The sequence below is a fragment of the Caretta caretta genome, chromosome 8 (genome assembly GCF_965140235.1).
Source record: "Caretta caretta isolate rCarCar2 chromosome 8, rCarCar1.hap1, whole genome shotgun sequence".
Lineage (NCBI taxonomy): Eukaryota > Metazoa > Chordata > Testudines > Cheloniidae > Caretta > Caretta caretta.
Genome location: NC_134213.1, coordinates 107,774,418 through 107,796,509, shown reverse-complemented (window position 1 = coordinate 107,796,509; position 22,092 = coordinate 107,774,418). Strand labels below are relative to the sequence as shown.

The following is a 22,092-nucleotide window of genomic DNA, read 5'->3' as shown; positions in this document are numbered from 1 at the left end:
GGTAGAGTGGCACAAAGCCCCAGGAGGGGCTGAACACCCCCTGGAACCAGCATTTGGACAGTTGCCTGGTGGACATTGTAACCCCAGAAGGCTGGACTCTATGGGGAGTCAGAGGGCCAAGTTACCAGAAGAGGGGCTCTTGCAGAGCGACCAACGAGCAGCAAGGGATAGGGACATTTCCAGACACAAGGTGGCGTGCGGTGAGTGGGTGACAGCCCCGTTCCAGGGTTCCTGCCAGGTTCTCTTCTGGTCCTATTGCTATTCCAAATAGTGCATAACAACCGTGAGGGTGCAGTGAACAATGAGCCGGTCAAATCTGATTCAAAGCTGTGGGGGATGTCAGAGGATGGCCTGGATCCCCTACGATGGGTTTGGCCCTGGTGTGGGGGGGCTGGCCTGGGGGAGCCCCCATTGGAGGTCTCTTCCAGCGTAAAAGACTGTGAAACCTTTACAGTGTGTAAGCGCCGGTTAGCAGCTGCAGAAAGATGTGAGAGCTCCTCCCCGAAACCACTGTTATTCTTACAGAGAACGTAAATACAAACTTTCTCCCGCCTCTGTGTGTGTGTGTGTGAGAGAGAGAGAGAGAATATCTCTTTGGGAATGTCCATCAAACCGACTGTTCATTGTGCTGTGTCTGGAAGGGAACAGGCCTGCAGGCTACAGCGTGTGTTTCCCAACCACAGGGTGTGTCACTCGTTTACATGAGATGCCTACTTGATATCTCCCTGGACACCCCTGAAAGCCCCGTGACTCATCTCTAAGGAATTGGTTCTGATTACACAAAAAGGCCAGTGAAACACTCGTTGGCTCACTGCTGGGTGGGGGATAATTTTTCACTGTAGAAATGCTGTGTGACATGGAGCTGTGCAGAAGAGGTGAAGCACAGTCTGAACAAGTGTGTACACTTGCTTGGTCACTGCTTTCCTCAAGGGACAATATGTCATGGTCCCTTGATGTCCCCGGAGGCACCATTATCTGTGTGCAGAAGGCTTCTCCCTGCATCGTGTCCTCCAGTGCCCTGTATGGCTGTACGAACACTGCAAGCCCTGCCACCAGGAGGAACAGCTGAGGACACCTGAATGCTGTGGTTACTTGGCCATCAGAGAGCTCTGTGTGTGTTTCCTGTGGGCAGAAGTCTGGGTTTGGAACCATTGAACCCATTCCTTGTGTGCCCCTTAGTACAGTTTAGCTGCCCAGCAAGGATCCCTGTGGAGCAGAACACTAGGGATCGCTTCTGAGAACTCCTGAAGGCCTGGGGATTAATTTCCATCAGAGAGTTTCCTCGAAGGTGAGCTTGCTTCCCTCCTCATGGGGCGGGGAGCAGATTGACTTTAATGGCGCTAAGGCAGGTTAGCCCAGCTGAGGATCTGCTAAGAAAGGGCTGTTTTCCCTAGTCCCTTTTGTGCTGATAGGTATGCTTTGGAGGAGGGTGAAGCCAGGGCAGCCATCTCCACAGTGGTTTCTGGTGGTCTTGAATATTTCTGATGATGAGCTTTGTGGTTGCCTCCTGGGTGCTGCTGGTAACTGCAGCAGAGCACGGCCTTCCGGTGAATGGCGTCCCTGGGGCTGCATAGTTCCCCAGCAGGCAAGAGAGGCTGACTGTGGAATTCACTTCAGTTCACAAGGAAATGTGATCATGTGTGAGAAACTTCAGGGTGAAAGCCTGCTGCTGCTCAGCTGTCCATCTAAACTCCTGCTGGGGGACAGCCAGGTCCCCACCAGAGTGTGTCCCATGCAGAGGTGTCCCTTGCAGCCCAGGCCTTCACAGAATTGTGGTGCTGTTTGGCAGTGTCTCCTGCTGGGGGTGACATGGAGGGTTGTGTATGATCTGTGTGAGCTTTACCTGCAGCACCATCCAGGGGGCTCATGTTTCCATCACAATTTCTTTTGCTAACAGCTCTGGCTAGGACTTTGGGTCCATGTTGTTTGGAACGGCTGGCAGGCTTTCAGCAAAACTTGTTTGCAGCGCTCCCGAGCTCTAGACGGGGTTGTCTCATTCTAGACTTTTTTTTCCTGTGCAACTTTCTCATCCCACGTTGCTACTGCAGTAAGAAACAGGATGGCACCATAACGGTGTCGTGCATCTCTGCTTTCTGCATGAGACCAGATGATGCATTTTTGAATAAGAAGATACCCTGTTGGGGGGGAAGTCAGCAAGGTGTCAGATAGAAGGTTTTGGTGACCTGCCCAACACTGAAGGACCTGGCCTTACCCTATTAACATCCCCTTAAAAGCCAGGATTCCCTCCCTCAATCCCCGTGCATTTCTTCCCAGAGACCCCCACCAGTTCCACTCTCCTCCTCGTCCAATATCTTCACACCTCGGGGATGTTCTCTCCCTCGGCTCAGCCCAGTGACCAGTCTGAAGCATTTTCATCCCATTATAAAAGAGCTGGATTATTTTGATTTCATTTCATATCCAAATATTTTTAAAAGATTAAAAAATGTAACTAATAAACTCATCTTGGTGGTGATCCAGCTGAGCCTTAGCAAACAATCATCTTCCAACACTGAAAGCAGGAGAAACTAGACTGTCTCGGAAAACTAATAAATGTCTCTGAAGATGCACTTGGTCCGGTTACCGTTTAATGAGAGACTTCTACTGTTTGGGGTACTGGGAAATGCCCCCAATTTTCACAGCTTGATTTAGAACAATACGCCGTCTTGGTTAAGCAAATGTCAGTTCTCAACCCTGTCTCAGCCATAATTGCTTAAAGGACGTTTTCAGCCCACAGGGAATAGCAAACGAACAAAGCCACACAGCATAAACAGCAGCTCAGCTACCACGAGGCTTAGCAGTTCTGGAGGTATTTTTGATTCTTCTTTTCCAACAAACTGCACAACAGACCAGCTGGTCCCATTCTGGTAATACCATCTCTGTTAATGGCAGCTATTGCAAGACGTGGACACTGCTGAACAGAGTCACTGTGCAGACATAGAGGAAGACATAGGCGGTGCCCCTGGGGCTTCTGTTCTAAGCTTATCAAACAGGAACTCACCCGTCTGAATTGTACTCGGAGGTGGGCGGTGCCCTGGGGATCTGTGTGTGTAGGAGATCCTGTGTGCCCATCTCCCCTGCCCACTCGGAAGTCACCTCCAGCATGCTGTCTCCAGACTGTGGAGAATGCAGGGAGATGCATGTTGTGAGGGAGGGCCCTGCGGGGGGCCCCCTCTTCATGTGGAATATCCTGCTGCAGTTCCCTGTACAGGATTTGCATGCACCATCACTTGGTGGGAGCTGGAGGGAGGAGGGAGGCACAGAACCTCTGGACGGGTGTCACCAGCTGATTCCAGGTAGTCAGCAGAGCTGAGGAGCTGGACCTGCTGCTACTTCAGAAGGTTTTTATGGGGAGGAGACAAATCCTGCGCCCTGGTGGAAGAAGTTGGGGGAAAGAGATGGATACATTCTGGACAATGGATTACACCCTTGGGAGCTGTGGCCTATAAGTGTATCCGTTTGATAATTCTGGAGTTACATACCTCTCACCTATTGATACCCGCAGAGTTTGTTCCCAGCAGATCATGCATTCACCTGTAAATCTTACTGACTTCATATCTCAGGTTCTGATTTTTACGTTCTGTCTCCCTCTATTAATTCTTACAAAACACAGAAGCCCTGAGCAGCTCATCTCTTAGTGAACCATTTTTTTTTGTTTGTTTCCAATAACTTTCTAGCAACTTTTGACCCTCAGCTGCCTCTGTGAGTGCTGTGCAGAACAGAGAAGCAATCCATGGCCCCTTGCCAGGGTGCGGGTTTCTTACTTGTTCTGCCTTCATGGTGATCAGCTCATTGGCACTGAATATTAGTACAGTTTGCAGTAGCTCATATTTTTACCTTCTGTTCAGGCCTGCTCAGGGTTCCCACCCTTTCTCCCAAAATGCCCCATGAATGTATATTTAATCTCACAAACCACTTTTACTAATAAAGGGCAGGGGAGACCAAACGTCCCCAGGAAATATACAGATAGGGAAGAATGAGGCTGGAGGAGAGGAAGAGGGAAATAATTGTAAAAGAGTAAAACTGGCCATTCCAACCAAGAACACAATAGTAAGAATTATAGCCAAGGGTTTCGTTGCTATCATGTTACCAAAAGAATCTTCTGCTTCATGGAGAAATGAATTCAGGGTGGACAAATGACAGCCACTGAAACAGTAAAAATGTGTTCATGGAACATGAGGTGTGAGTAAACCAATGGGGCAATATAAGGTGAAATTCACCCCTGTGCACAAAAGCAGGCCAGGGCTCAGACTTTGAGGTCATGGTACAGAGACTGTGGCTTGGCCCCTCTGGGCAGGGGTGACTTTCCCCCTTAGGATATAAAAAATACTGATATTTTCCTGCAGAGCTTAATTTAAGTACAGAACTGCCGATCAGGGTGTCAAAGGGGAGGAGTTAGGCCTTCTCAGCAGACGGGCCCACCAGGGCTCTCCAGGAGTTGGTAAAAAGAGGACACTTCCTTCTACTAAAATTGGTAAAAATGGGCAGTAGATGGTCGCCCCTGTCAATCTGGTCCCATCTGGTTTTGTCCTGAAGCCTGCACTGGTGGTGCTGGTCACTGATCTCCAGCTCTGCGGTAGAGCAGGTGCCCACGCTGACAGCATTCGAGCTATCCGATGCCTTTGATGCAGCTGGACATGGGCTGTTGTTGACTTACTCCCATCCAGACCTGGGGGGTGTAGAGGGCGCTGCCCTTCCGTGGCCTCGTTCTCCCCTGGCCGAGATAAGCGGGCAAGGGCTCAGCTCGCCTCTGAGCTCTCAAGGCGCTTTCTTGTTAGCCCTGGGTGCAGAGCTGTCCGTGTGCAGGTGACGCTCAGCTTTGCTCTGTCTCATGCAGCCAGTAGCTACCTCTCCAATGAATCCATAATGTAACATTGCCTTTGTCTTTAAAGGGACTGTCAAGGTTCCTCCCCCACTCTGAACTCTAGGGTACAGATGTGGGGACCTGCATGAAAAACCTCCTAAGCTTATCTTTACCAGCTTAGGTCAAAACTTCCCCAAGGTACAAAATATTACACCCGTTATCCTTGGAATGGCCGCTACCACCACCAAACTAATACTGGTTACTGGGGAAGAGCTGTTTGGACGCGTCTTTCCCCCCAAAATACTTCCCAAAACCTTGCACCCCACTTCCTGGACAAGGTTTGGTAAAAAGCCTCACCAATTTGCCTAGGTGACTACAGACCCAAACCCTTGGATCTAAGAACAATGAAAAAGCAGTCAGTTTTTTACAAGAAGACTTTTAATAAAAAATAGAAGTAAATAGAAATAAAGAAATCCCCCCTGTAAAATCAGGATGGTAGATATCTTACAGGGTAATTAGATTCAAAAACATAGAGAACCCCTCTAGGCAAAAGCTTAAGTTACAAAAAAGATACACAGACAGAAATAGTTATTCTATTCAGCACAATGCTTTTCTCAGCCATTTAAAGAAATCATAATCTAACACATACCTAGCTAGATTACTTACTAAAAGTTCTAAGACTCCATTCCTGGTCTGTCCCTGGCAAGAGCAGCATACAGAGAGCCACAGACCCTTTGTTCCTCTCCCTCCTCCCAGCTTTTGAAAGTATCTTGTCTCCTCATTGGTCATTTTGGTCAGGTGCCAGCGAGGTTACCTTTAGCTTCTTAACCCTTTACAGGTGAGAGGAGCTTTCCCCTGGCCAGGAGGGATTTCAAAGGGGTTTACACCTTCCCTTTATATTTATGACACGCCCCCCAAATCTCAGCTAGGGTGAAACACTGGCTGGGATTTCTTCCTGGAGCTCTAGGAAAAACAGAGTTAATAAGACACATGCATCTCTAAATATACTACCAAGTACATAAAGACTAACAATATTTTTCACATCTCAAGGACGATTTTAACCAGTTGATTCTGGGAAACTTTCACGGGAGAGTGCATCAGCCACTTTGTTAGAAGCTCCTGAGATGTGTTGGATGTCAAAATCAAAATCTTGGAGAGCTAAACTCCACCGAAGAAGTTTTTTGTTAGTTTCTTTGACTGTGTGAAGCCACTTTAGTGCAGCATGGTCGGTTTGCAGGTGGAAACGCCGTCCCCAAACATATGGGCGTAGCTTTTCCAGAGCGTAGACAATGGCATAACATTCTTTTTCAGTGACTGACCAGTTGCTTTCCCTCTCAGACAGTTTTTTGCTGAGAAACACTACAGGGTGGAATTCTTGATCAGGTCCTTTCTGCATTAAAACTGCTCCCACACCACGCTCGGATGCATCTGTGGTTACTAGGAACGGTTTGTCAAAGTCTGGGGCCCTTAGTACAGGGTCAGACATGAGTGTCGCTTTAAGCTTGTTAAAGGCCTTCTGACACTTTCCGGTCCACTGAACAGCATTTGGCTGTTTCTTTTTGGTTAGGTCTGTCAGTGGGGCAGCGATTTGGCTGTAGTGCGGTACAAATCGTCTGTAATAACCGGCCAAGCCTAAGAAGGATTGAACCTGTTTCTTTGACTTTGGGACAGGCCACTTTTGGATAGCATCCACTTTGGCCTGTAGGGGGCTGATAGTTCCTTGACCCACCTGGTGTCCAAGGTAAGTCACTCTGTTTAGGCCTATTTGACACTTCTTAGCCTTAACAGTTAGTCCTGCCTCCCTTATGCGCTCAAGGACTTTTTGTAGATGTTCCAGGTGGTCTGCCCAGGAATCCGAAAATATGGCCACATCGTCAAGGTAGGCGACTGCATATTCTCCTAATCCCGCTAGGAGACCATCTACAAGTCTTTGGAAAGTGGCGGGTGCATTTCGCAGCCCGAAAGGGAGTACATTAAATTCATACAGCCCGAGATGTGTGATGAAGGCTGACCTTTCCTTGGCAGATTCATCTAGCGGTACCTGCCAGTACCCCTTGGTTAAGTCCAAGGTAGAGATGAACTGGGCCCGTCCCAGTTTCTCTAATAGTTCATCTGTGCGTGGCATTGGATAGTTGTCTGGGCGAGTTACAGCATTTAGCTTACGGTAGTCCACGCAAAAACGTATTTCCCCATCTGGTTTGGGAACTAGAACCACTGGAGATGCCCATGCACTTTCAGAGGGGCGGATTACCCCCATCTGTAACATACCCTGGATCTCCCGTTCTATAGCAGTTTTAGCTTGAGGAGACACCCGGTAAGGTTGGACCCTGATTGGGTGAGCATTACCTGTGTCAATGGAGTGGTATGCCCGTTCAGTCAGTCCTGGGGTGGCTGAGAACGTTGGCGCGTAGCTAGTGCACAGCTCCTGGATCTGCTGTCGCTGCATACGCCCAAGGGTCATGGAGAGGTTCACCTCTTCCACACCACCAGCACATTTCCCTTCGAAGTAAACACCTTCAGGCCACTCAGCGTCGTCTCCTCCCTGGGCTGTAAACTGACAAACCTTTAATTCTCTGGAATAAAAGGGCTTTAGAGAATTAATATGGTACACCTTAGGCTTCCGGTTGGAGGTGGGGAATGCTATGAGATAATTAACAGCTCCCAGGCGCTCCTGGACCGTGAATGGCCCTTCCCACGATGCTTCCATTTTATGGGCCTGGAGCACCCTTAAGACCATGACCTGGTCTCCTACTTTGAAGGAACGCTCTCTGGCATGTTTATCATACCAGGCTTTTTGCTCTTTTTGAGCATCCTGTAAGTTTTCTCTAGCAAGGGCTAAAGAGGTTCGGAGGGTGTTTTGTAGGTTGGTTACAAAGTCCAGAATGTTAGTTCCTGGAGAAGGTGTAAATCCCTCCCATTGCTGCTTCACCAACTGCAATGGCCCCTTAACCTCACGGCCATATACAAGTTCAAATGGGGAAAACCCTAAACTGGGATGTGGTACAGCTCTGTAGGCAAAGAGCAACTGCTGCAATACTAGGTCCCAATCATTGGAGTGCTCATTTACGAATTTACGTATCATGGCCCGCAAAGTTCCATTAAACTTCTCCACCATGCCATTTGTTTGATGGTGGTAAGGAGTGGCAACCAAGTGATTTACCCCATGAGCTTCCCAAAGGTTTTTCATAGTTCCTGCCAGGAAATTAGTCCCTGCATCGGTGAGGATGTCGGAGGGCCAACCTACCCTGGCAAAAATGTCTGCTAGTGCCTGGCACACACTTTTAGCCCTGGTGTTGCTTAGAGCTACTGCTTCCGGCCATCGGGTGGCAAAATCCATGAAAGTCAGTATGTACTGCTTTCCTCTGGGTGTCTTTTTCGGAAAAGGACCCAGAATATCCACAGCTACTCGCTGAAATGGAACTTCAATGATGGGGAGTGGCTGGAGAGGGGCTTTGACCTGGTCTTGGGGTTTTCCCACTCTTTGGCACACCTCACAAGACTGGACATAGGTAGAAACATCCTTGCCCATTCCCTCCCAGTGGAATGACCCCCCCAAACGGTCTTTGGTCCTGTTCACCCCAGCATGGCCACTAGGGTGATCGTGGGCTAAGCTCAAGAGCTTGGCCCGGTATTTAGTTGGAACTACCAACTGTCTCTGAGGATGCCAGTCCTCCTGGTGTCCACCAGAAAGAGTTTCCTTGTATAAAAGTCCTCTTTCTATAACAAACCTGGATCGATTAGAAGAGCTGAGAGGCGGTGGGTTGCTCCGTGCCGCCGTCCAAGCTCTCTGGAGGCTTTCATCTGCTTCCTGTTCGGTCTGGAACTGTTCCCTTGATGCTGGGGACATCAGTTCCTCATGGGATTGTGGACCTAGGCTTGGTCCCTCTGGAAGCGATATAGGGGATGGAGCTGTTTCTGTTGACTGTGAACCGCTCTCCGCTGGTGCACTATGTTGGGATTCAGGCTCCGGCTGAGCCTCTTGTGTAGGGTTATCGGCTGCTGCCAGTTCAGGTTCGGTGGGGCCTTCTGGTGTTGAGGTTGCAAGTACTGGATTCAGTGCTGACACGGGGTCTGGTGTTGGTTGTTCGGCTGGTTCTGGTTCTAGGACTGGTTCCGTCTGGGTCTCTGGGACTGGATCCACTACTGCTGTTGCAGACATTGGCCTGGGGTCCGGGTCCATCACCTCTGACTGGGTCCTGATAGAAGTTTCCGGAACAGAGCTAGGCCTCACGGCTTGTTTAGCCTGGCTGCGGGTGACCATTCCCACCCTCTTGGCCTGCTTCACATGATTGGCCAAGTCTTCCCCCAACAGCATGGGGATGGGATAATCATCATAGACTGCAAAAGTCCACATTCCTGACCAGCCCTTGTACTGGACAGGCAACTTGGCTGTAGGCAAATTGAAAGAGTTGGACTTGAAGGGTTGAATCGTCACTTGGATCTCTGGGTTGATTAAATTGGGGTCCACTAAGGAAGCATGGATAGCTGACACTTGTGCTCCGGTGTCCCTCCACGCGGTGACCTTCTTCCCGCCCACACTCACAGTTTCCCTCCGCTCCAAGGGTATCTGGGAGGTATCTGGGCCTGTGGACCTCTGGTGTGATTCCGGTGCAATGAACTGTAATCTGTTGGGGTTCTTGGGGCAGTTGGCCTTTACATGCCCCAGCTCGTTACACTTAAAACATCATCCAGCTGACGGGTCACTGGGGCGAGGAGGGTTGCTGGAGAACGGGGTGGTGGGACGATAAGGGGTCTGGAGGGTTCTTTGGGAGGTAGGTGGGGCTTTGGGCGGCCCCCGGTAATAGGGTGTGGTCTGGGGTGGTCCCTTCTGGTCTCCGCTCCAACTGCTACCAGTTTTCTTCTTCTCTGCCACCTCCACCCATCTGGCTCCAATCTCTCCTGCCTCAATTACAGTTTTGGGTTTCCCATCTAGGATGTATCTTTCTATTTCCTCAGGAACACCCTCTAAGAATTGTTCCATTTGCATTAGGAAGGGCAAATTTACTGGAGATTCAACACTTGCTCCTGATATCCAGGCATCCCAATGTTTCACAATGTGGTAGGCATGTCGGGTAAATGACATGTCTGGTTTCCACCTTAGGGCTCTGAACCTCCGACGAGACTGCTCGGGTGTTATCCCCATTCTGACTCTTGCCTTGGATTTAAACAGTTCATACTTGTTCATGTGTTCTTTAGGCATTTCAGCTGCCACCTCAGCTAAGGGTCCACTGAGCTGCGGCCTCAGCTCTACCATGTATTGGTCAGTAGAGATGTTGTACCCAAGGCAGGCCCTTTCGAAGTTTTCTAGGAAGGCCTCAGTATCATCGCCTGCCTTGTAGGTGGGGAACTTTCTGGGATGGGAAGTGGTACTTGGAGAAGGATTACTAGGGTTTGTTGGGATATTCTGCTGAGCCTTTATCTTCTCCATCTCCTCCACATACTTCCTCTCTTTTTCCTTCTCCTCCAGTTCTTTGTCCCTTGCTTCCATAGCTCTCCTGTGAGCAGCCGCTTGGTGTTGTTCTGCTTCTCTCGCTGTCTCCCTTTCTTGTTCCTTCTTCAGCCGCATGAGTTCTATCTGTCTTTTATGTTCCCTTTGTTTTTCCTCAGCCTGAAATTTGGCTAAATCCAGCTGTAGTCGAGCTGAGGATTTGGTCATTCTAACCTCTCTGTTTTTAACTAACTTTACACCCGAGGTTTAGAAATAAACAAACAAAACTTGGCTGTAAAATTTTGCTGTGCTGGAATAGAATACCTATTCTCTGATAGTGACTGTCAGCCTACAGAAAAAAACAATTCCCTTGTCTCTGCTCTGGGCCCAAATCAAAGCAAAAAACCTCCAACTACTTGGAAACCTGCTTACCCAGCCCAAAGAAAAAGCAAATGGGTAGAACACACACCCCCTATTTACTTTTAGGAAGAAAAGAAAAAAAAAAACCTCTGGATTGGAAGATTTCCCTGCAGGAGTTAAGTACCCTGCCTCCAGGCAAAGAAAACCTGCAATTCACAAGATAATCCCCTTTTGTCTCTGCTTGGCCACAAAGCAGAGAGAAACCAAGCTGCTTTCAGTTTCAAAGCTGCTTTCTGGACTTTCTTTCCAAAGAAAAAAAAATTTCCTTTTTAAAATCTGTATTTCTAGTTCAAAAAATCTCAACTGGATCTCAAATGATTTCAGGTTAATCCCACCACTGTGCCACCATGTCAAGGTTCCTCCCCCACTCTGAACTCTAGGGTACAGATGTGGGGACCTGCATGAAAAACCTCCTAAGCTTATCTTTACCAGCTTAGGTCAAAACTTCCCCAAGGTACAAAATATTACACCCGTTATCCTTGGAATGGCCGCTACCACCACCAAGCTAATACTGGTTACTGGGGAAGAGCTGTTTGGACGCGTCTTTCCCCCCAAAATACTTCCCAAAACCTTGCACCCCACTTCCTGGACAAGGTTTGGTAAAAAGCCTCACCAATTTGCCTAGGTGACTACAGACCCAAACCCTTGGATCTAAGAACAATGAAAAAGCAGTCAGTTTTTTACAAGAAGACTTTTAATAAAAAATAGAAGTAAATAGAAATAAAGAAATCCCCCCTGTAAAATCAGGATGGTAGATATCTTACAGGGTAATTAGATTCAAAAACATAGAGAACCCCTCTAGGCAAAAGCTTAAGTTACAAAAAAGATACACAGACAGAAATAGTTATTCTATTCAGCACAATGCTTTTCTCAGCCATTTAAAGAAATCATAATCTAACACATACCTAGCTAGATTACTTACTAAAAGTTCTAAGACTCCATTCCTGGTCTGTCCCTGGCAAGAGCAGCATACAGAGAGCCACAGACCCTTTGTTCCTCTCCCTCCTCCCAGCTTTTGAAAGTATCTTGTCTCCTCATTGGTCATTTTGGTCAGGTGCCAGCGAGGTTACCTTTAGCTTCTTAACCCTTTACAGGTGAGAGGAGCTTTCCCCTGGCCAGGAGGGATTTCAAAGGGGTTTACACCTTCCCTTTATATTTATGACAGGGACAAACAATAACTCTGTGTTACCATCCATCCGCTGCGTTTTAAATCAGCAAACGTAGCTTGGGGGGTGGGGGGGCTGCTGCAGGCATCTGGGTATCTGAAGGGTTCAGCATCAGGCAAGAACAAAACTCTTTTGAATACAGTGTAGATGTCTAGCCTGGTGATGTATGGACTGAGAACATTGCCATTCGAGCCTGGCTGATGGCTTGTCACTGGCGTGCAAGAAATGGTGGTCAGCGTCAGAGGGGGGCTTAGGGTTTGGGGCCAGGGGACTTCCGAAAGGACGGTCCGTTTTGTGCCGTGATGACTGATGAGTTTGTCTAATTTTAGCCATTGGTTAAAGCCACCTGTTTGACTCTGCCATCCGCTTGATTAGATGGAGGCCTCAGGCTCTGTTTGTATGCGTAGGACAGAAATGTGCTCCTAGAGACACCCAGGGAGTGAACAGTAGCTGCCTAGCACAGGAATGAATCAAGTGTACGCAGTGTGAACTGCTGGGTTAAAGACATTGGGGTAAGAGAAATGAAAGCTGCTGGCAACACAACTGCAAATGAGAGTAATGGGAGCCCTTCGAATGAGAGGTCTTTTACTGTGAGATCTTATCTCTGGCAGAAGAGATTTCTTGGAATGTCGAATCCAGGATCCATTTTATCTTACCCAGCTACTGCTTAGGAAGAAGGGTGAACCAAATCTGTACTGATCTAGCTGAGCTGCATGTTCTCCTCCCTCCCCCTCAGTGCTGCCATCAGACAGGACAAAGATACCAAGACGGGGGAGGAATTTCATGGTACAGGGGGCTCTAACGAGGGAATATGGGATGCAGCTGAGCAGAGAGAAAATCTCTAGAGGCATTTAAAATTAGACTGACCAATGCCTGGGTGAGTGAGATGCACAGACCCACCAGGAGATGGACTTACACGGATCTCATGGATTTTGTTCATCCCTAATTTCTACCATTTTCCTTATCAGGGACATTTAATGGCCACTGTTCCCACAGTGAAAGCTCAGGAATTGTTCAGGGATCTGTGAGTTGGGGTGTCTCTGCCCGTCTGCCTGTCCTGGCATCTCTGCCCTTGTGTTCACCATGCTATTGCAGTCCCTCCTCCCCTTCCTGTACTGATGCCTGGAAAGAAATGAAAGCAAGCAATCTCTGAGTGACTGTGGCAAAACTTCTTCTGTCCTGGGCAATGGGATTGGAACTAAGAATCCCTGGCATGACCAGTGGCATGACCGGTATTGTCCAGTGTAATTGCCCCACAGCTCTAGGGTGCCCTGTAGCACCAAGAGTGGGAGCATCCAAGCTGGCACATGCGGTCTGAGGTCAGTAGCTGGCAGGGTCTGTGTTCTTTTGCTTGTGCTGGTTGCTTTGTTTTTGATGTCCCCAGTGGATGCTGCTTTATGTAAAACACAGCAGAGGGGGAAAGGCACCAGGGCTCCACAAGGCATCAGATCTGTTTAACCCATCAAACCCAGCCTGGCAGCAGTGAGGATCCCAGATATGTCTCACTCGCAATATATCTTGTCGCTCATGAGAAGGCTTCCGCAGGACAGCATCGGGGCAGGGTGAGAAGCAGAGGGCATTGCTTCAGAGACTGATGGGAAGTGGCACTTGGGCTTTGCCAGACCAGTCCAGTTTCCTGGTGTGACGGGTTCCCTGGGGTGCAGCCTGGGGACCGTGGGACAGCTGTACCCGCTTAACTCTCTCCAGTCTGAGCTGTGTCTCACAATGCCTTGCTAGTGACAAGCAGCAAACCACTCCAGGCGCTGTGATCACTCAGCACAACCACATGTGGAGCCCCCACACCCAGCTAGATCGCATGAATGCTCCCAGAGCCACTCATGAATCACCCAGAGAAAGGCATCAGAGCTACAACCCCCCCAGCTCCCAGCCTTGCACCTCAGGAATATACCATCTTGCACTGCTTGTCTTGAGCAGTGCAACTTTATTAATTGGTTCACCACTTCATCAGTGGAAAGTAGACATACACCAGCATTTGCAAAATCTGAGCAGATTTACCACACACTTCAGGCAAACTCACTGGTAAAGATAAACAGTTAAACAAATGTATTGACTACAAAAGATAGATATTAAGAGATTATGGGTGACAGGCAAAAAGTCAGAGTTAGTTACCAAAATAAAATAAAATATAAGCACTCAGTCTAAACTCTCAACCCTATTAAACTGGGCTTAAGATTAAGGAGCTTTTCTCACCCCACTGGATATTGCAGTTCATAGTACACAAATTTTATCCTTGAAATCTGGGCCAGTCTTCTCTGTTGGAGTCTCAAGTCTTCAGTGTCCTTGTTGCTTGCAGCATAGGTGGGGGCAGGAGAAAGGCCAAGCCTGGGCCCCCTGTGTTCAGTTTTATACCCTCAGTCCCATGTGCTTGGAAAACACACGTCCAGGCATGTGTGATGGGCATTGCTGAGTTTCCAGGCAAGGTTGAGCAATTCCCCTGGTGTGGCCTCATGCAGGTGAGTCATTGCATTATAGCTCCCTTGCTGGACAATGGCTGTTGATGGTTGTTTAACACCCGCCCAAGCGTTGGTGACTTTCCTTGCTGTTGCCTCTGGGGAGCTAATATCTGGCTGATTCCCCAACTTACAGCATGTTTTAGTGACAACCGTACAACACACATCTCATAACTTCATCTGCATCAATGATCCACATCTATGGACAGAGACGTGACTTCCAGCAGATCATGACCTTTCCCCTGATACGGCACAAGGCCTGCTTTCTATGGGAGACCACGATGCTGTGAGAGAGGCAACGCCAGGGAGGTTATTGCACGTACATTGTGACTGCTGTTCTGAGCTCTGCATTAGAGCCCGTGTGACCCGGTGGACAGAGCACTGGCCTGGGCCTTAGGAACCAGCTTCTGCTCCTGGCTCTGCCGTGGGCCAGCTGGGTGAGCAGGTCACTTCCCTCCTCTGTCCCTCACTGTCCCCAGCTGTAAAAATATCTGCTGCTTGTGTGAAGCACTGTAAGTCAGAACCGTGTGTAAGAGAGCTGGGAATAGCTGGCAGGAGACTGATCGCAGCTTGCCCCAGCCCACACTGACTGCAGAGTCGACGTCAGCACAGTGTCAGCTAGCTCAGTTCCTCACAGCCGGAGCAGGTTTTAGTGACCCATTTTCTGCCGCATGCCGTCTCGCCTCTGTTGTAGGGCCTTGTGTGTTGTGATGCCGAGGCCCTACAGGCCTTCCCGGAAGACTCTGATCTCTCTACCTCAACTAGGGTCTCGGGGGGCTTTGATTTGTAAGGGCATCTTGCATTTCAGTTTTTCCTCTTCAAACGGTAGGATACGGCTGTAGTGGGGAAGGGGGAGTGAGTGTCTGCCCTGGTGCTGGGGAGGGGAGGGACCTGGGGGGGCCTGCTGCTGGGGAGGGGAGGGGGTGTCTGCCCCTGGTGCTGGGGAGGGGGCTGTGAGTGCCTGCCTCTGGGGAGGAGCGGGGCGGGGAGGGGGTGTCTGTTCCTGGTGCCGGGCAGCGGGCTGTGGGTGCCTGCCGATGGGTGTGTGTGGGGTATTTTGCGAGGATTATTGCATAAAGTCAGGAAGCTCCGAAGAAGCTCCACGGGAGCTGTACCTGTGCAGGGGGGGAGGGGCAGGCGGGGTGCATCATAACAGCTGCACCCCAATGGGCAGCGCATCCTAACCTGTGAAGACGAGCAAGGAGCCCCCGTAGCTGCACACGGCAGCACTTAGCTCAGTGGCAGACGTCTTGTAAAGGGCTCGCTGTGAGGGCACGGCTCGGATTTCCCTGCCCCAGAGACAGTACAGTCGCCCCCGGCCCGTGACGGGAATGTCCTCTGCCACGTGCCACTTCCTTTGCATTGGTGCTCGTCAGGCCCGGGCCCTGCTGCTGAGCCCGCCCCCAGGGCCAGTTGGTGCGGTTGCGACAGCGGCTTTGGGAAAGGGAATAAAGGACGTGTCAATCCACAGCTGGACAGGGTGGAGCTGAACCGCGGGTCGTGGTACGCAGGTGCCACAAGGGCTGCAGCTGCCAAGTGCAAAAATCCCTACACGTGCCTCAGGAGGAGGCCCGCGTGGGCAGGGAGAGCGCGGTGCGGCGCGGCGACGGGCAGAGAGAGCGCGGTGCGGTTCGGCGACGGGCAGGGAGAGCGCAGTGTGGCGACGGGCGGGGAGAGAGAGCGCGGCGCGGGGACGGGCAGGGAGAGAGAGCGCGGCTCAGCTCAGGGACGGGCAGGGAGCGCGCGGCTCAGCTCAGGGACGGGCAGGGAGAGCGCGGTGCGGTTCGGCGACAAGCAGAGAGAGAGAGAGCGCGGTGCGGCTCGGGGATGGGCAGGGAGAGAGAGCGCGCGGTGCGGCTCGGGGACGGGCAGGGAGAGCGCAGCGCGGTTCGGCGATGGGCAGGGAGAGCGCGGTGCGGCTCGGGGACGGGCAGAGAGAGAGCGCGCAGTGCAGCAACGGGCAGGGAGCGCGCGGTGCGGCTCGGGGACGGGCAGAGAGAGAGCGCGCGGTGCGGCTCGGGGACGGGCAGGGAGAGCGCGGTGCGGTTCGGCGACAAGCAGAGAGAGAGAGAGCGCGGTGCGGCTCGGGGATGGGCAGGGAGAGAGAGCGCGCGGTGCGGCTCGGGGACGGGCAGGGAGAGCGCAGCGCGGTTCGGCGATGGGCAGGGAGAGCGCGGTGCGGCTCGGGGACGGGCAGAGAGAGAGCGCGCGGTGCAGCGACGGGCAGGGAGCGCGCGGTGCGGCTCGGGGACGGGCAGAGAGAGAGCACGCGGTGCGGCTCGGGGACGGGCAGAGAGAGAGCGCGCGGTGCAGCTCGGGGACAGGCAGAGAGAGAGCGCGCGGTGCGGCGACGGGCAGGGAGAGCGCGGTGCGGCTCGGGGACGGGCAGGGAGAGAGTGCGCGGTGCGGCTCGGGGACGGGCAGGGAGAGAGAGCGCGGTGCGGCTCGGGGACGGGCAGGGAGAGAGAGCGCGGTGCGGCTCGGGGACAGGCAGGAAGAGCGCGGTGCGGCTCGGGGACGGGCAGGGAGAGCGCGGTGCGGCTCGGGGACGGGCAGGGCGAGAGAGCGCGGTGCGGTGCGGCGACGGGCAGGGAGAGCGCGGTGTGGCTCGGGGACGGGCAGGGAGAGAGAGCGCGGTGCGGCGCGGCGACGGGCAGGGAGAGCGCGGTGCGGCTCGGGGACGGGCAGGGAGAGAGAGCGCGGTGCGGCTCGGGGACGGGCAGGGAGAGCGCGGTGCGGTGCGGCGACGGGCAGGGAGAGAGCGCGCGGTGCGGCTCGGGGACGGGCAGAGAGAGCGCGGTGCGGTGCGGCGACGGGCAGGGAGAGCGCGGTGCAGTGCGGCGACGGGCAGGGAGAGAGAGCGCGGTGCGGTGCGGCGACGGGCAGGAAGAGCGCGGTGCGGCTCGGGGACGGGCAGGGAGAGCGCGGTGCGGCTCGGGGACGGGCAGAGAGAGCGCGGTGCGGCTCGGGGAGGGGCAGGGAGAGAGAGCGCGGTGCGGTGCGGCGACGGGCAGGGAGAGCGCGGTGCGGTGCGGCGACGGGCAGGGAGAGAGCGCGCGGTGCGGCTCGGGGACGGGCAGAGAGAGCGCGGTGCGGTGCGGCGACGGGCAGGGAGAGCGCGGTGCGGCTCGGGGACGGGCAGGGCGAGAGAGCGCGGTGCGGCTCGGGGACGGGCAGGGCGAGAGAGCGCGGTGCGGCTCGGGGACGGGCAGGGCGAGAGAGCGCGGTGCGGTGCGGCGACGGGCAGGGAGAGCGCGGTGCGGCTCGGGGACGGGCAGAGAGAGAGCGCGCGGTGCGGCTCGGGGACGGGCAGAGAGGGTGCGGTGCGGCGACAGGCAGGGAGAGAGAGCGCGCAGTGCGGCTCGGGGACGGGCAGGGAGAGAGAGCGCGCGGTGTGGCTCGGGGACGGGCAGAGAGAGCGCGCGGTGCGGCGACGGGCAGGGAGAGCGCGGTGCGGCTCGGGGACGGGCAGGGAGAGCATGGTGCAGCTCGGGGACGGGCAGGGAGAGAGAGCGCGGTGCGGCTCGGGGACAGGCAGGGAGAGCGCGGTGCGGCTCGGCGACGGGCAGGGAGAGCGCGGTGCGGCTCGGGGACGGGCAGGGAGGGTGCGGTGCGGCGACGGGCAGGGAGAGCGCGGTGCGGCTCGGCGACGGGCAGGGAGAGCGCGGTGCGGCTCGGGGACGGGCAGAGAGAGCGCGGTGCGGCTCGGGGACGGGCAGGGAGAGAGAGCGCGGTGCGGTGCGGCGACGGGCAGGGAGAGAGCGCGCGGTGCGGCTCGGGGACGGGCAGAGAGAGCGCGGTGCGGTGCGGCGACGGGCAGGGAGAGCGCGGTGCGGCTCGGGGACGGGCAGGGCGAGAGAGCGCGGTGCGGCTCGGGGACGGGCAGGGCGAGAGAGCGCGGTGCGGCTCGGGGACGGGCAGGGCGAGAGAGCGCGGTGCGGTGCGGCGACGGGCAGGGAGAGCGCGGTGCGGCTCGGGGACGGGCAGAGAGAGAGCGCGCGGTGCGGCTCGGGGACGGGCAGAGAGAGCGCGGTGCGGTGCGGCGACGGGCAGGGAGAGAGAGCGCGCAGTGCGGCTCGGGGACGGGCAGGGAGAGAGAGCGCGCGGTGTGGCTCGGGGACGGGCAGAGAGAGCGCGCGGTGCGACGACGGGCAGGGAGAGCGCGGTGCGGCTCGGGGACGGGCAGGGAGAGCATGGTGCAGCTCGGGGACGGGCAGGGAGAGAGAGCGCGGTGCGGCTCGGGGACAGGCAGGGAGAGCGCGGTGCGGCTCGGCGACGGGCAGGGAGAGCGCGGTGCGGCTCGGGGACGGGCAGGGAGGGTGCGGTGCGGCGACGGGCAGGGAGAGCGCGGTGCGGTGCGGCGACGGGCAGGGAGAGCGCGGTGCGGCTCGGGGACGGGCAGAGAGAGAGAGCGCGGTGCGGTGCGGCGACGGGCAGGAAGAGCGCGGTGCGGCTCGGGGACAGGCAGGGAGAGCGTGGTGCGGTGCGGCGACGGGCAGGGAGAGCGCGGTGCGGCGACGGGCAGGGAGAGCGCGGTGCGGCGACGGGCAGGGAGAGCACGGTGCGGCGCGGCGACGGGCAGGGAGAGAGGGTGCGGTGCGGCGACGGGCAGGAAGAGCGCGGTGCGGCTCGGGGACGGGCAGAGAGAGCGTGGTGCGGTGCGGCGACGGGCAGGGAGAGCGCGGTGCGGCTCGGGGACGGGCAGGGAGAGAGAGCGCGGTGCGGCTCGGGGACGGGCAGGGAGAGCGCGGTGCGGTGCGGCGACGGGCAGGGAGAGTGCGGTGCGGCTCGGGGACGGGCAGAGAGAGCGCGGTGCGGTGCGGCGACGGGCAGGGAGAGCGCGGTGCGGCTCGGGGACGGGCAGGGAGAGAGAGCGCGGTGCGGCGACGGGCAGGAAGAGCGCGGTGCGGCTCGGGGACGGGCAGGGAGAGCGTGGTGCGGTGCGGCGACGGGCAGGGAGAGCGCGGTGCGGCTCGGGGACGGGCAGGGAGAGAGAGCGCGGTGCGGTGCGGCGACGGGCAGGGAGAGCGCGGTGCGGTGCGGCGACGGGCAGGGAGAGTGCGGTGCGGCTCGGGGACGGGCAGAGAGAGAGCGCGCGGTGCGGCTCGGGGATGGGCAGAGAGCGCGTGGTGCGGTGCGGCGACGGGCAGGGAGAGCGCGGTGCGGCTCGGGGATGGGCAGAGAGAGCGCGGTGCGGTGCGGCGACGGGCAGGGAGAGCGCGGTGCGGCGACGGGCAGGGAGAGCGCAGTGCGGCTCGGGGACGGGCAGGGAGAGCGTGGTGCGGTGCGGCGACGGGCAGGGAGAGTGCGGTGCGGCTCGGGGACGGGCAGAGAGAGAGCGCGCGGTGCGGCTCGGGGATGGGCAGAGAGCGCGTGGTGCGGTGCGGCGACGGGCAGGGAGAGCGCGGTGCGGCTCGGGGATGGGCAGAGAGCGCGTGGTGCGGTGCGGCGACGGGCAGGGAGAGCGCGGTGCGGCTCGGGGATGGGCAGAGAGAGCGCGGTGCGGTGCGGCGACGGGCAGGGAGAGCGCGGTGCGGCGACGGGCAGGGAGAGCGCAGTGCGGCTCGGGGACGGGCAGGGAGAGAGAGCGCGCGGTGCGGCTCGGGGACGGGCAGAGAGAGAGCACAGTGCGGTGCGGTGCGGCAACGGGCAGGGAGAGCGCGGTGCGGCTCGGGGACGGGCAGAGAGAGAGCACAGTGCGGCGCGGTTCGGCGACGGGCAGGGAGAGCGCAGTGCGGTGTGGGGCAGGGCCTGGTGCGTATTGGGGGACACCTCTCCTGTTGTAGCCTAGGTCTCAGCAGGCCCCAAGGAGTGCCTTTCAGCGAGATGCTCTGGTCCATTGTGGTGTGACTGGCATGGCATAAGGTGCCAGTGAGAGGCGCTGGTCCCTCTGCTCCCCCAGGGTGCCCTTGTCTGCACAGCTGCTCTCTGATCATAGAACCTTTGGGGTCAGAAAACCCTGTCTGTGCTGCCCCAGAGACAGCCCTATTGATTAGCCTCCCGGGTTCGTGCCCCAGACTTGGCCCGCCCTCTCCCCAGGTGCACCGGCCGGCAGGGTGCTGCTCCGGTTGCTGGGCAGATGGGGGGTGAGTGTGAGTCCAGGGAGGTGGGGGGGCACTGCTCCTGCCCAAGCTTTAGGGAGCGTTGAGACTGTGCAGTGGAAGGAGTTTGGTTCCCAAAACCCCCAGGAGCCAGGAAGGGAGACGGGGCCGGGGGGTGTCCCTGGGCCCTGCTCCCGTTCCTCATCCTCCCGCCAGTTGTGGCTTAGGGAAGGAGCAGAGAGCGGCTCTTTGCCTGGCCAATAATAACCACGTCAGAAGTGTTCAGCGTGATCAACCTGCTGAGCTCCCTGCATGCCGGGGCACGGCTCCACTTCATCTTCCCACCTCCAAGACAGCAGCAGGCAGGATGGAAACCAGGCGAAGATTACAGGCTGCGGGCCCTGGGCTCAGGAGGCTAAGAAAGCAGGAAGGCAGCACAGAAGGACTGTAGTATGCAGGACCCTACGATGCAGGAGGGGACGTGAATGCTGGGTGTCGTGGGAAGTGTAAGCTAGTAGCTAGAGCACTGGATTGGGAGTCAGGAGACCTGTCCTCCCCCCCCGGCCTGCCTTGTCTTCATGGCGTGGGGTGCAGAGGCCAACAGTGAAACTGCAGGGGTAGGAAGGGAGGGAAGCACTGGGCTGTAGGAGGGAAATGGAGCTGGGGGCTCCAGCCCAATGGGCAGGTCACTCTGTAATTGTCCACTGTGAAGTTCTCTGCATCTTGTGGCGTGTGTGGGTCACGGCTTTGCCCCGGCCTGGCTGCTCTTCGAGTGCTGGGCAGATTTGTGGGAGCAGAAGGAGCTATTGTTGGGAGAAGGATTTGGGAGGGATTGATGGGGGGGGAAGGGGGCCCATGTAGGGAGGAGCCTGTTCCCTTAACTTCTCTGTGGTGCTGTTAACCCCAGGGGAGTCTCCAGGGCAGCCAGATTCTCTCTGGAGGGAGACCCAGGAGACAGGACACAAGCAGTCCCAACACCACAAGCCATGAGCTTTCTGGGGGAATGAACAACCCTACGATCGTCTCTGTTCTCAGAGAAGCTGTTTCAGTTTACAAGGCATGTTCCTTAGAACGTATTGTTCGTTTGATCGGTCACTGTCCTGCAGGCAGTCTGGGCCATTCCTAATTGTTACCCCCCAAAAATCCAAATCAGCCGTGAGAACTGGAGCACACCCCACCCCAGAGCGGTGGCGCCCAAGACAGGCCACCCTGCATGAGCTCAGCACTGGTGAGAGCCACCGCCTGACAGCCTCACTCCAAAACAGAGAGGGCTTGGAGGATGGGGTGGGAGGTGTTGCTTTCACCTGGGGCTCTCCCCGGGGCAGCAGCCACCATTGCCCTGAGGCTGGGTCTCCATGCTTCCTTCCTCTGCATGTGTGAGAACACTTGCCCTCCTGTCTGTAAATCGCTTGTGAGAGCACCAAACCCAGGGTGACTGCCCCCGTCCCTTCCTGAGGGGCCCCTCAGCTGGCCTCTGGGCTGGATCCTTTCCTCGCAAGAGGGAGAAGAGGCTCAGCTCTTGTCCTGTGTACCTGCTAGCCCCAGAGGGATGCAGGATGCATGGCTGGCCCTTCCGACCTGGCAAAGTGTGTAAGGAGCAGGCTCTTCTGGCTGAGGGGCATGTGTGGACGCAGGGGACGTGGCTAGGAATCCTGATGTTATTCCAGGCTCACCCTGTCCCTGACTCAGGTCAGAAACAGCTCTTTTCTGCAGGCATTGCCCCGTTCCCCATGGCTACAGGATGTCTGCACAGCCCCTGACGAGG

General features: G+C 55.8%; 1 protein-coding gene across 7 annotated transcripts in view; it reads left to right on the top strand.

Annotated features, from left to right (window-relative positions):
* The window catches only part of ST3GAL3 (ST3 beta-galactoside alpha-2,3-sialyltransferase 3), a 411,061-nt gene that overhangs the window by 354,378 nt on the left and 34,591 nt on the right, over positions 1-22,092 (top strand). The gene's annotated exons all lie outside the window — the stretch shown is intronic.